We start from the raw sequence: 14,790 nt of genomic DNA, 5'->3' as shown, positions 1-14,790 counted from the left end.
GCATGTGCCACTATGCCTGGCAAAGATAGGATTTTATAAAAACATTTTAACACATTTTTACTTTATATTTTTATTTAAAATGCAATTTCTTAATTTTTTAAATACCTTATCCCTGTATTTCTGCTGGAAATCATAAGAGCTTTTTCATTGGTTTGGTGCTAGATTTCCCCTTGTTAGGGAAAAATATTTATTGTTCTCTTCTGCTATTTATATCTACATTTTAATTGTCATTACCTAGTTAATGAATTGTCTTTTGCTCTCAGTATTAGTTTTTTTGTTTGTTTGTTTTTTTGGTACTGGCGATTGAACCCAGGGAACTTAACCACTGAGCCACATCCCTAGCTCAATTTTCTATTTTATTAGAGACAGGGTCTTGCTGAGTTGCTTAGGGCCTTACTAAGCTGTTGAGGCTGGCTTTAAACTGGCAACCCTCTTGCCTCAGCCTCAGAGCCACTGAGATTACATGTTTGCATCACCACATCTGACTGTATTAGCTCTTTTTCTAAAATGTCTATAAATCCAGATTCTGAAAATTAAGTATAACGTGAGGTATTTTGGCTTTAAATGTTATTAAGTTTCTTTGGACAAATTGCCATTTAAGAAGGTGTCTCTTAGAGTTGTTTTATTCACCTTTTTTCTCTATAAGACCAATAGACCTGATAAGAAAAATAAGAGGAGAAGAAGTGTATTTGACTTTGACATTCAGAGGTCTCAGTCCATAGACAGCCAACTCCACAGCGCTGGGCCTGAGGTGAGGCAGAACATCATGGTGGCGGAAAGCAGCTTAGAACATGGCAATCAGAAAGCAGAGAGAGCTGTGTTCACCAGGGATAAAATACAAATCCCTAAAGCATCCCCCTAGTGACCTACTTCTTTGAGTCACACCCTCCCTGCCTACAGTTGTCACCTAGTTAATCTCTATCAGCAGATTAATGCCCTGATTAGTTAAGAATCTCATAATCCAATCATTTTACCTCTAAACTATCTTACACGGTCTCACGCATGAATTTTGGGAGGACTCCTCATATCTAAGGCATAACAGTAGTCAAAACAACATTTCACGAAATCTTCACATATAATGAACAAATATTATAGCCCCATGTTAAGGATTCAGAAAATTTTATATAATTCAAGATGTAGTTAAAGGTACACTTCTCATTGGTAGGTTTTATGTTAAAATTGCAAAATAACTTTACTAATTTAGGATATACCTATATGATTGATTATAGCTAAAGTTCAAATATGTTAATCAATTATTTATTTCACCTTCTTTCCAATTAAATCACCACAGAGAAATTATCAAGGTATCATAATAGGTTATTTCCAGTCACTCACAGAAGCCCCAAAGTTGAAGTTATGGAATGGGTGCTGAATTTCATTGAAGGCTTTTTCTGCATCTATTGAAATAGTATGATTTTTTACCCTGATTCTATTCATATGATGAATTATGTTCATTAATTTGTGAATATTCAGCCAAACTTGCATCCCTAGAATAAAACCAAATGATCAAGGTGTACAGTCTTTGTAATTGGTTGTTGAATCCAGATTGCTAATATTTTATTACAGATTTTATAACTTTGTTTATCAAGGATATTTGCTTATATTTTCTTACATTTCTGTGTCCTTATATAGCTTTTGTAACAAGGTGATATTAGTTTCATCAAATGAATTTGGGTATGTTCCCCCTCTTTTTATTCCTGGAAAATTTTGAGCAATATTGGTGTTAGTTCTTTAAAGGTCTGATAGAATCCTACTAAGAATTCATCTGCTCCTGGACTTTTCTTTGTTGGAAGGCTTCTTACTATTGCTTCAATCTCATTTCTTGTTACTGGTCTGTTGAGGTTTGCTATGTCCTCTTGGTTCAATTTTTTTAGGTTATATGTGTCTAGAAATTTTCCCATTTTGTTTAGATTTTTTAATTTACTAGAATGCATGTCTTCAGAATAATGTCTAATAATCCTTTGACTTTCAGAACTTTCTGTGGTAATACTTCCTTTATCATCTTTTTTTTGCATTTACCACTAAATGTGTTTTTCTCTTGAGATATTAAAAATTCTATTATTGTTTTGCATGTTATTTTAATTATAACATGTTATGAAGAGGTTCTTTTCTGATTCTGTTTATTTTGGGCTCTACATGTTTCCTGTATTTGGGGATTCATTTCATCTGATTTTGCTTTACTGAAAATATTATGAATGCTTCTGGCTTGTATCTCAATTCCATCTTAATTTCCAATCATTTTAAATGTGTTCTCTTAATGTTGCCCCAGAACTCTTGTATATTTATTTATTTTATTTCTGCTTAAGTGTTAAAGCTCATATACTTTGTCTTCATCATCATGCCATCATCTGTGTTGTCTAATTTATTTGCAAGATTTGCAAGAATGAAATATTTAATTTATTGTGTAATTCAATTGCTCTATTTGTTTGAGTTGTCCTCAGAATCTCTCTCTTTAATGAAATGCTACTTCACATCCTGTATTTTCTGTGTTAGTTCATTGATCATTTTAATAATCAACATTTTGCATTCTTTTTCTGGGATTTCATCCACATCAATATTTGTTTATCCATTTATTGGGCAGTAGTTTTGGAGGTTTCTTGTTGACCTGTTTCCTCATGTTTACTGAGACCTGATATCGCACATCTCTTTAGATGGATTCCTCTTCCTTTCTCATGTGGGAGTTCTTTGATGAGTAGTTATCTCTTTAAAGAGGTTCTTGGCTGAACAAATCTCTTAGCTTCAACATATTCAGTCAGCATAATCAAAGTGTTAATTTCAACCCCAATACTTCTTTGAAAGTAAAGAATGCCCACATAACAACAGTTATTTAAGGGCAAACCATGTGGCACACGCCTGTAATCCAGTGGGTTGGGTGGCTAAGGCAGGAGGATCATGAGTTCCAGGTCAACCTCAGCAACTTAGCAAAGCCCTAAACAACTCAGCAAGACCCTGTCCCTAAATAAAATATAAAAAAGGGCTGGAGATGTGGCTCAGTGGTTAAGTTTCCCTGGGTTCAGTCCCCAGTAGCAAACACAAAACAAAACAAAAATGAAACACCACATATCAACATATAAGTGCTGTTACTGATGATCTCAACAACTTTATTCACTGGTGAATATAGAATAGGCTGAAATTATTAAGCATTGGTGACATTATTCTAAATTAAATTAGAAGATTGAATAATGTATCCCATTTGTGTACAATAAAAATAAATTAAAAAAAAAGAGAAGGAAATAGAAAAGCAAAAAGAAAAAAGTGAAAGGGTGGAGAGAGAAGGAAGACAGAGTTAAGATTGGGAGAGTAAAATGAATGTAGAAGAGGAGTTGTGAACAGAGATGGAAAAGAAGAAAAGAGGTGAAGAGAGATGATCTAATTAGTTGACAAAATCTGTAGAATTAGAGCACAGAAAAAAGAAAAATTGTCATGAGACACTAGGAATCAGTTAATACTAAACATTTAGTGCAGTCACTATCATGTAGACCTTTGAACTTACTGAGGTTATTGGAGTAGAGGATTTTCAGTTTTAGAAACTTCCAACAGTGAGGAAGTTTCTATGATGCATATATCATGCTTTGTTGTTTTCATCTCTCACCAAAGTGACCAAACATTTGGTATGTAAGCTGAGTTCAGCCTCCTTATTGCCTGACTACCTCCGCTGGTTGCGGGGGTGTTAATATATCTAGGTTAAGAGGGAAAATCTGGCGGGACTGATGACCAACTCCTTCACTTGCACCATCTGCAGAGAGACTTGTGTGCATTGTGGTGCTTCTGAGAGTCCCCATTTGTGTGCTGAAGAGTACAGAAGGGGCATGCAAATCTATCCTCCAACCCCTTCTGAGCATGGGACAAGCAGCACTGGAAGTCTCCGCTTTCTGCCTGATACTGGTCTGTCCCGCTTTTATCCCTGTCACATAAGTTCTTATCCTACAGATCACACTGACAATTTCGAATGAAAATGCTCTTTGTTCTTTTATGCTCTACAGATTGGTTTACTAGTCACTCTGAGTTCCCCCTAGAGGAGTCCTACTCTTAACTTCTGTAAAACCTAAGTGACTGTTTGGTCTTGGGTATTCAAGAATTACATATAAAGGCGACATTCAATAAATACATAATAAAAAAGTAAAATATGAAAAACAATGGTAAAGTGCAGGGTTTTCTGGTTGGCTGGCAAGGGAAGTCCAAACTAATTGCTCCTTGTAGCTGCCTGCTTGCCAGTTCTAATCACTTCTTCTGAGAAGTGCTGGATATCAGTCCAGTCAGATAATTCCAGGACTTTCATCTAAGTAGACTCAGCTTGGCTTTTTAGAACTCATTTTCTTCTTAGAGTGTGGGTATGTTGGTGAGCATCTGTTTTCCTTAAACTTTGTGGGAGAATGTCTTTCCACTCCTTGGAGGGGACCTTCCCCTCCTACGCAGGGCCATACCACACTCATCGCTGTCGCCATCTGTTACCTTTTAAATTGTTTTTTTGTATTCTAGTAACCAATATTATGGTTTTCTTCTGAATCTTAGCTTGCTGTGTTGCCAACCAGCTTTCCCCTACTGCCTTTCTACCTTTCTACCTTGGGGAACTGCTGTTTTAACTCATTCTCAGAGACATGTTATGACACTGTGAGTTCCTCTCATCTAACAAAAATTTGTTTTTAGCTATGTAATTTTAAAATATTATTAAAGTTTTGTATATTACTTGTAATTGAGATAGGAAGGATTTCTATAAAATTTTAACTAGAATTGGCATGCATATTTCCAGCATACTGATGTTTCAGTAGCATGAAGCTTCCAATTGAATGTGAAAACTATAGAGAGATTTTAAAAAATTAACTATGAGTTTTATGAGTTCTGCTTCAAATATGTGAAGTAGTACTTTGATTTAACTTTTGTAAATTTGTCTTTTCTTTATTCACTTAGAAAAATTCATTACTAATATGACCATTTGTGTGTTTTAGACTTTCACCACATAGCTCTTTCAGATGAACTATAACAGGTGGCAAAACATTCACATCATGTGTATTTAGGCTGCCAGTGACGGCAAATGCAAAGAGTCAGGTCCAGACATATAAAAATATTGTTTTCCTAGACACTCTTCCTGTAATAGGACACATCTCCTCCTGGAGAAAATCCACAGATACTTCAAAGTTTAATAAATACCTAACCAAACTTATTTCCTCTTTCATATCCTAAACCACTACTTCAGTGTTATATCTTATTAAATTTATATAACTACCATCTTTCTAGATGCCCAGGTTAGAATTCTGAATATAAATTGCCTCTTTTCTCTCTCTTTACTCACCCTTACACTCACACCAATAATAGTTCACTTTATCATTTTGATTCCATCTTTGATCCTATAATATTGAAGGAAACTTTTCTTATTATTGGAGATTTGAATGATTTCATCCTCTGTCAGAATGGATTTAAGTTTTCTTCAGACATTTTTTATGGAGAGAAGTATATTGTCTTTTTTTGTTGTTGTTGCTCTTTTCAGTTGTACATGACAGCAGAGTATATTGTGACATGTTTATACATACATGGAGTACATCTTATTTTAATTAGGTTTCTAGTCTTCTTTTTGTACATGATGTGGAGATTCACTGTGGTATATTTATATATGTACATAGGAAAGTTATATCAAAATCATTCCACTGTCATTCTATTCCTGTCCCCCTCCCTTACCTTCATTCCCCTTTGTCTAATCTATGGAGCTTCTATCCCCCCTTGGCTTATTTTGCTAAGCATAAGAGTTTGCAGATCCATCTGTTTACTGGAACAAGTCATAAAGTCATTTTTTATGGCCTATTATTGTGTATATACACCACATTTTATTTCATTCATCTGTTGAAGGGCACCTAGGTTGGTTCCATAGCTTAGCTATTGTGAATTGAGCTGCTATGAACATTGGTGTGGTTGTGTCACTGTTGTATGCTGATTTTAAGTCCTTTGGGTATAAACTGAGGAGAGGGATAGCTGGATCAAATGGTGGTTCCATTCCAAGGTTTCTCTATAGTGTTTTCCATAGTGGTGGCACCAATTTGCAGTCCCATCAGCAATATTTGAGTATACCCTTTTCCGCACATCATTGCCAATATTTATTGTTACTAGTATTCTTGACTGTCGCTTTTCTTATTGGAGTGAGATGAATGACAGTGTAGTTTTAATTTGTATATATCTAATTCCTAGAAAAGTTGAACATTTTTTTTCCTATATTTGTTGATTATTGGTATTTCTTCTTTAAAGTATCTGCTCAGTTCCTTTGCTTATTAATTGATTGGGTTATTTTTATTTTATTTTATTTTTTTGGTATTAAGTTTTTTGAGTTTTTATATATCCTGGAAATTAATGCTCTATCTGAGGTGCAGGTGGCAAGGATTTTCTCCCATTCTATAGACTCTCTCTTCACATTCTTGATTATTTCCTTTTCTCTGAAGAAGCTTTTTGGTTTGATACCATTCCATTTATTGATTCTTGATTTTACTTCTTGTACTTTAGGAGTCTTGTTGAAGAAATTGGGTCCTAAGCCAACCTGATGGAGTATTGGGTCTATATTTTTCTGTATTAGGTGCAGGGTTTCTAGTCTGAAGTGTAGGTTTTTGATCCACTTTGAGTTCAATTTTGTCAGGTGAGAGATAGGGGTTAAATTTAATTCTGCTACATATGGATTTCCAGTTTTCCCAGCACTATTTGTTGAAGAGGCTATAATATCTCCAATGTATGTTTATGGTGCCTTTGACTAGTGTGGGATAACTGTATTCATGTGGGTTGGTCTCTGTGTCTTCTATTCTGTTCCGTTGTTCTTCATATCTGTTCTCAGACCAACACCATGCTGTTTTTGTTTACTATAGCTCTGTAGAATAATGTAAAGTCTAGTATCATGATGCCTCCTGCTTCACTTTTCTCACTAATGATTGCTTTGACTATTCTGGGCCTCTTATTTTTCCAAAAAAATTCATGATTGCCTTTTATATTTATATGAAAAACAATTAGAATTTAGTAGGAATTTCATTAAATCTGTATGGCCATTATGATAATATTCTACCTACCTAAGAACATACATGGGAGAACTTTCCATCTAAGATCTCTTCAATTTTTTTTTTCTTTGTTCTGTAGTTTTCATTTTAGTAGTCTTTCACCTTTTTCATTAGATTTATTTACAGGATTTTTTTTTTTTTTTGAGGTCTTTTTGAATAGGCTGGCATTCCTAATTTTTCTTTCATTTGATTCATCATTGGTGTATAGGAATGCAAATGATTTGTGGATGCTTATAATCTTGTACCCTGCTACTTTGCTGAATTCATTTACGAGTTCTAGAAGTTTTCTTGTGGAGTTTTTAGGGCCTTCTAAATATAGAATTATGTCATCAACATACAGGGATAATTTGAGCTTTTCTTTTCCTATTTACCCCTTTAATATATATTTTTTAAGCCTAATTGCTCCGGCTAGAGTTTCAAGGGCCAAGGACTATGGTAAAAGAGGGCATCCCTTTCTTATTCCAGTTTTTGGAGGTAATGCTTTCATTTTATTTCCATGTAGAATGATGTTGGCCTTGAGTTTAATTTATATAGCTTTTACAATGTTAAGTATATTCCTACTATCCCTAGTTTTTCTAGAGTTTTGAACATGAATGAATGCTGTAATTTGCCAAATGCATTTTCTGCCTCTATTGAGATAATCATGTGACTCTTGTCTTCAAATCTCTTGATGTGATGAATTATTTATTGATTTCTGTATGTTGAACCAGCCTTGTATCCCTGGAATTAAACCCACTTTATCATGGTGCACTATCATTTTAATGTGTTTTTGTATGCAATTTGCCAGTATTTTTTTTTTTTTTTTTTGAGAGTTTTTGCATCTATGTTCATCAGAGACATTGGTGTGGAGTTTTCTTTCCTTGGTGTGTCTTTTCTTGGTTTTGGTGTCAGGGTTGTAAGAACCCAGAAACCACTCCAGACATGGGAACTTATGGAAGAGAGTTTATTAAGCAAATAGGCAGAGTGTCTCCCTGCAGGGTAAGAGAGAAAATGAGAGGAAAAGAGAGAGAGAGAGTGTGCATGCAAATGGAGGAGAGAGCATGAAAGCGAGGAGGAGAAAGACAGCAAATGGCAGGGGAGCCATTCTTAAGCAGTGGAATTCTGTGTTCTAACAGGGAACCAATAATGGAGAAGGATACTTGCAAGCTGACTGATGAACCAATAGCTAGCTAGGATGTTCACAGACTGACAAGCTAGGTTGCAAGTTGAGAGGCAGGGAAATGACTGCCTTATAAAGGGTGGGGGAGCAGCTTTATATTATATTATAAGGGTGATACTGACTTCATAGTCTGAATTTGGAAGGGTGTGCTCCTTTTGTATCTCATGTAATAATTTGTGGAGGATTGGTGTTAGTTCTTCTTTGAGGGTATGCTAGAACTCAGCTGAGAATCTGTCTGGTCCTGGTCTTTCCTTTATTGGATGCTCTTGATGTTATCTTCAATTTCATTGCTTGAAATTGATCTCTTTAAAGTTTTTCTCTTCTTCAGGTTCAATTTGGGTATGCCATATGTCTCTAGAAATTTGTCAATGTCTTTGTGATTTTCTATTTTATCATAGAATAAGTTTTCAAATAGTTTCTGATTATTCTCTGTTTTGGTGGTACTATGGTGATATTTCTATTTTTATCTGGAATTTTAACAATTTGAATTTTTTTTCTTTCTCTTGGTTAGTGTGCCTAAGGGTTTATCAATTGTATTTGTGTGTTTTTGAAGAACCAACTTTTTGTTTTGTTGATTTTTTTGAATTTTTTGTTTCAATTTCAATGATTTCTAATTTTAATTATTTCATGTCTTCTTGATTTGTTATTATTTTTCTAGGACTTTGAGGTGTAATGTTAGATTATTTATTTGGTGACTTTCTATCAGTTTAATGAATAAACTCAATGCTATGATCTTTCTTAGATCTGCCTTCATAGTGTCCCATAGATTTTGATATGTTGTTATTATTCTCACTTAACTTTAAGTATTTTTTTATTTTACCTCTTATTTCTTCTACTATCCATTGATCATTTAATATTATTTATTTTCTAGGTGTTAGAGTAATTTCTCTTTTTTATTCTATTGCTGATTTCTAATTTCATTCAGTTATGGTCTGAGACAACACATGGTGTTATCACTACTTTTTTTGTATTTGTAAGGGTTGCTTTGTAACTAAGATATGGTCTATTTTAGAGAAGGATCTATGTACTGTTGAGAAAAGTGTGTATTTAGTCAGTGATGGGTGAAATGTTCTATATATGTCTGTTAAGTCAAAATTATTAATTGCAGTTTTTAGTTCTATAGCTTCTTTGTTTAGTTTTGTTTGGACAATCTATCTAGTGATGAGAGAGGCATGTTAAAGTCCTCTAATAGTATTGTGTTGTGGTCTATTTGATTCTTGAAATTGAGAAGCATTAGTTTCAGGTGTGTAGATACTTCCTTGTTAGGGGCATAAATATTTATGGTTGTTATTTCTTGTCATTGTATAATTCTCTTAGCAGTATGAAGTGATCTTCTTTTTCCCTTCTGATTAATTTGGCTTGAAGTACACTTTATCTGATATGAGGATAGAAATCCCTGCTTGTTTTTGAGATCCATGTAAATGATATGTTTTTTTTTCCCATCCTTTTACCCTCAGTGTGTGGATGACTTTGCCTATGAGATGAGTCTCTTGGGGACAGCATATTGTTGGGTCTTGCTTTTCAATCCAATCTGCCTTTTGCTTGATAAGTTTAGGCCATTTACATTCAATTTTATTATTGAGATATAATTTTTATTCTCTATCATTTTGATTTATTTCTGGTTTTTAATTTGAATTAGTTTATCCTTTGATAGACTATTCTTCTAGTGTAGTACCTCCCTTTGCTGGTGTTCAATTTTATTTTTCATTTCTTCTTCATTAAATATTTTATTGAGTATGTTTTGTGTGCAGGTTATCTAGTTGTGAATTCTTTGAACTTGTTTTTATTGTGGAAGGTTTTTATTTCATCACCAAATCTAAAACTTAATTTTCTTGGGTATAGTATTCTTGGTTGGCATCCATTTTCTTTCAGAGCTTGGAATATATTATTTGAAGACCTCCTAGCTTTCAGGGTCTGGATTGGGAGATCAGCTGTGATCCTGATTGGTTTCCCTCTAAATGTGACCAATCCTTTGTGTCCAGCAGTCTTTAAAATGTTATCCTTATTCCGTATTTTGGGAAGTTTCATAGTAATGTGACTTGGTGTGGGTCTCTTATAGTTTGTTTTTGTTTTTTTTTTTTTTTTTAATTTGGTGTTCTGTAAGCCTCCTGTATTTGACTTTAGATTTCATTCTTAAGGTTTGAGAAATTTTCTGATATTTCATTGAATAGATTGTGCATTCCTTTGGTTTGTATCTCTGAGCCTTCATCTATCTCAATAAATTTGGTCTTGTTTTGCTATCACTACTTCTTGAAAGCCCGATTCATGTTCTCTTTACTTCTTTTCTTCATGGACAACTTTATTTTCAAGATTATATATTTTGTCTTTGCTGCCTGAAACTCTACCTTCCAAGTGGTCTGGTCTGCCAGTGATGCTTTCCATTGAATTTTTAATTTGGTTTATTGGTTCCTTCATTTCAAGAACTTTCAATTGATTATTTTTCAGGATTTCTATCTCATTATAAAAATGATTTTTCACTTTTTGGGTTTTGTCTCTGATATTACTCCTTTTATCTTTTCCCAGATCAGTTTAACCATGAACTTTCTAAATTCCTTATCTGATATTTTCTCCACTGTGCTATCTCTGCATTCTGCTAATGAGGTCTTTTGGTTTGTCTGAGATGGTTTATGCCTTTCTTTTTTACACTGTTTGTCTACTTACTCATCCGTAAGAAGCTGAGGTGGTAGAGCTTATATCCTATGAATTTGTAGTGTACTTGAAGGTTTCTATTACCTCATGCTTAAGGGGGAGACAAATAATAACAACAACTAATGCAAACAGTAGTTAGCATTAGATTCAATAAATACTTAGTTCATATTTTTACAACTACAGTTTTAATTGGCACTATAAACAGAAACACTATGGTAAACAATTGCCAAGGGTGTAAATGGTATATTTGCAAAGGTGTTTGCCAGCCCTAATAGTTGAAGATAAATAAAGCAGAAGAGATGTAGGAATTGTGAAGGAGGATGAAAGACAGTCATAGTGAAAAGTTAAAGGAAGAGTGAGAGAACAATATAATGTGGCTGTTAGTGAAAAAAAAGGGAGGAAGAGAATCAAGAGAAATAGAAAAATAGTATAAACAAAAAATATATATAAAACAAAATCAAAGTATATTAATCAAAAACTGCCACTTGCCACCGACCCGCGGGACAAATGACACATACTCTTCAGAAGTTCAAGAAGCAACTTCCTTCTTTATTTGGATAACACCCTCAATATATAAGCAGTCTCATGCATATGCAATTGTAACCAGATATGTCCATCCAATCCTATTAAAGGTCACCGATCACGAGCTCAAGCATACAAATAAGATATATCTGTCCACGCGCTAGGCGGCTGAACTAATTATCATACAGCCAATGGTAAACGCTTCCTGTTTTTCTCAAGGCGCAGTCAGCACGCCGTTTGGCTCTCTGCCAGTCACCATCTTTGGATGCATGTGGCATAACCCTGGGCCCCGCGTCTCGCCCGCCACTTTTCCCCCTGTCTGTTTATAAAAGAGACTGTGCCTGTCTTAGGTTGTCCACGGCAGAGCAACATCCTTACCCGTCATCGGACAATGAGGCTCTAGCCCTCATTTCCTATCTTAGGTTGGTATGAGCTCCCCATGAATCTTACCCGTCTTTGACTACTGGTCCAGCATATTTAACCAGCCTTGGGGGGATGAGCCAGCATCAATTGCGACGAGAGCTTGGTGAATAATGGCTGTTTCTCTGTGCCGATGTATACACATTTTGTATAAACGCTATATGCACAGAACAGATACAACACACAATAGACCTCCCCTGGACAAAAACCCAAACCATTCTTTTCCCCATTGAACAGTGGACTGGAGAAATGTGGCCAATTGTTGTAAAAATAAGAGGATATAGAATAGAAGAGTTGGTACAGGATAGGGCCACGTATTTACTATCCCCCATAGTCCACGCGAGTCTCCTCCATTAACTTGGTGAGAAATCGCCAACATCATCAGCAGGAGAAGCCTCTTCATCTTCTTCCTGTTTTTGGGTCTCTGTTGAGGCCTTGACCAATCTCTCCGGCACCCAAATTGGCGATTGTGCGTCCTGTGGGAAAACACAAACAGACCCTCAGGTCCAGATTAATACCAGATCCGGGCCTTTCCATTGTCCTGATAGAATGTCCTTCCAGAGCACTTGAGATAGATGTTTTTTATTAGGCCCTGAATGACGGTCAGCAGTCGATTGGCCCTCAGAATTGAGATTTTTAAAAAATTAAGATGAACAAGGCAACAGATAATTTGTCTTTTGGGGATCTGTACGATGCCCCTCTTCCCCCTTTTTGTTTAAAAAGCATGTTTTTAAGTGTTAAATGGGCACGCTCAACAATGCTTCGTCCAGTAGGATTATAGGGAATTCCTGTGACATGTTGAATACCAAAAATGGAACAAAATTGTTTAACGGCCTGGGATGTATATCCAGGACCATTATCTGTTTTAATTTGTTTGGGAACCCCCAGGTTGGAGAAAGTGTAAACAGTGTGTTATTACATCTTTGGTTTTTTCTCCAGTATGAGCAGAGGCCATAATAAATCCTGAAAAGGTATCAATAGACACATGAATGAATTGTAGTTTTCCAAATTCTGAATAATGAGTTACATCCATTTGCCAAATATGATTGGGCTGAAGCCCTTTTGGATTTACTCCTAATGAGGGGTTAGGAATAAGTGCAGCACATTTAGCACAAGACTTGACTATGTCCCTAGCTGTTGCCTTAGTAATTTTATAGCGTGCATGTAGAGTGGAAGCATTTACGTGAAATTTGGAATGCAAAGTTTTTGCATTTTCAAGTGCATCAAAGATATGTGGGTCTCTGGTGGCTGTGTCTGTTAAATCATTGTGTAAGTTTAGAGGAACTGGAAGGCCAGTATGAGCCCGAACATGCCCAAATTTTAAAAAAAGATCTTTTCTGTCCCAGATAAGTTTTTGTAAGCATTGTAAATATTTAGTAATAGTGGAGGTGAGGGAAATCAGACCAGTTAATTCTAAATTTTGAACAGCATTAACAATGTATTTGCTATCAGAGAACAAGTTAAAAGGCTCATGGTGGGTTTTGAATACTTCTATAGCTACTAATAGTTCTGTTTGTTTTGCAGATAGAGTATTAAACAGCAATGTTTCTGTAGCATTATCTATAGTAATAGCACCCGTACCATTTTTTGATCCATCAGTAAATATAAGGGTAGCTCCTATAATAGGTTCTTTTTGGGTGACTTTAGGGAAAATTATAGAATGTTGATTCCAAAATTGGAGAAGAGGATAAGGTCTAATCCAATTAATATCACCCAAAAGTTTTTGAAAATTATTTAAAGTTCTTAGTTTGTCCACCCAAACAGCAATTTTTATGGGTTTAACCATAGTTGCATTTATGATAGATCCCAGGAAGTTTTTGGTGTCTGTCATTTGTACTTTATTAATGGCAATATGTAAGCCGCATCTTTCCAGTGACTTTAGTAAGGAATTATAACATTGCTCTAAGACAGGTTTTTCCTTATGAGCTAGCAAAATATCATCTATATAATTATAGATTAAAAGTTGAGGGTTAATTTGTTGATACACACCAGGGTGGAAATTAATCTGATTACCTTGCCCTTCATATGGTCCTTGGCCTGTCAGCATGTTTAGATTCCACTGAGGATTGCCTGCAACTGCATTACGTCGGGCAGTATCAGAACATATCTCCTGGTTAGCCACCTTCCATTTTAATATGGCTGTGCTTTTGTTAGGATTGGAAGCTATACCCAATCCCCTTAAAGTCTGATCTGCCTGTTGAAATGGCCAGGCTTTGGGCCATTCTGTAATTTTGATAATACTTTTGTCAGCCCCAGTATCTAATAAGTCCTCAAAACTTTTGCCTTCTATCATTAACTTTGTCATAGGTCTATCTTTTAAACCTAATGTTAACATGACCATATTTTGGCCAGTAGAACATAATCCTTTATTTCCCCTAATAATATTCTTTGATGTATATTGATCATGGCAGCTAGGTAAGACCAACAATTGTGCTATGCGATCACCCTGAGCTATTATTGCTACACCTCTTGGTGAAGAAGCAAGGATTTTTATTTCTCCTGTAAAATCAGGGTCTATAACTCCAGGGACAATATTTAATCCTTTTAAAGCAGAAGAACTCCTCCCCAGAATTAGTCCCACTGTTCCTTTAGGTAATGGGCCAACAACCGAAGTTGGTATTGGTTGTACTCCCATCTCTGGAGTTAATACTGCTCTGGCGGAGGCACAGAGGTCTGAATATCTACTTTCTCTTTTAGAAGCTCGAGTTGATTGTTCTTCTTTTACAGTTTCTAATATCTTTTCCCCTTCTCTTAACCGTTCTTGAAATTTTGATTTTTTGGAAGTCAGAAACAAACTAATGTCCATATCACCACAACAACAACAAACAGAAACGAAACAAGAAAAGGTAACACAAATAACACATTACATGCCATAACAACAACAAACAGAAACGAAACAAGAAAAGGTAACACCTTACACACATTCATTCACTACAGGACGTCCTTCGCTGTCTCTTGGGACAGCCTTTCATTACATTCCCTCTCTAGGGGAATCTTCCGTTAAAACCTTAAGGC

This window comes from Sciurus carolinensis, chromosome 8, assembly GCF_902686445.1.
Source record: "Sciurus carolinensis chromosome 8, mSciCar1.2, whole genome shotgun sequence".
Lineage (NCBI taxonomy): Eukaryota > Metazoa > Chordata > Mammalia > Rodentia > Sciuridae > Sciurus > Sciurus carolinensis.
This window is presented reverse-complemented; position numbering follows the sequence as displayed.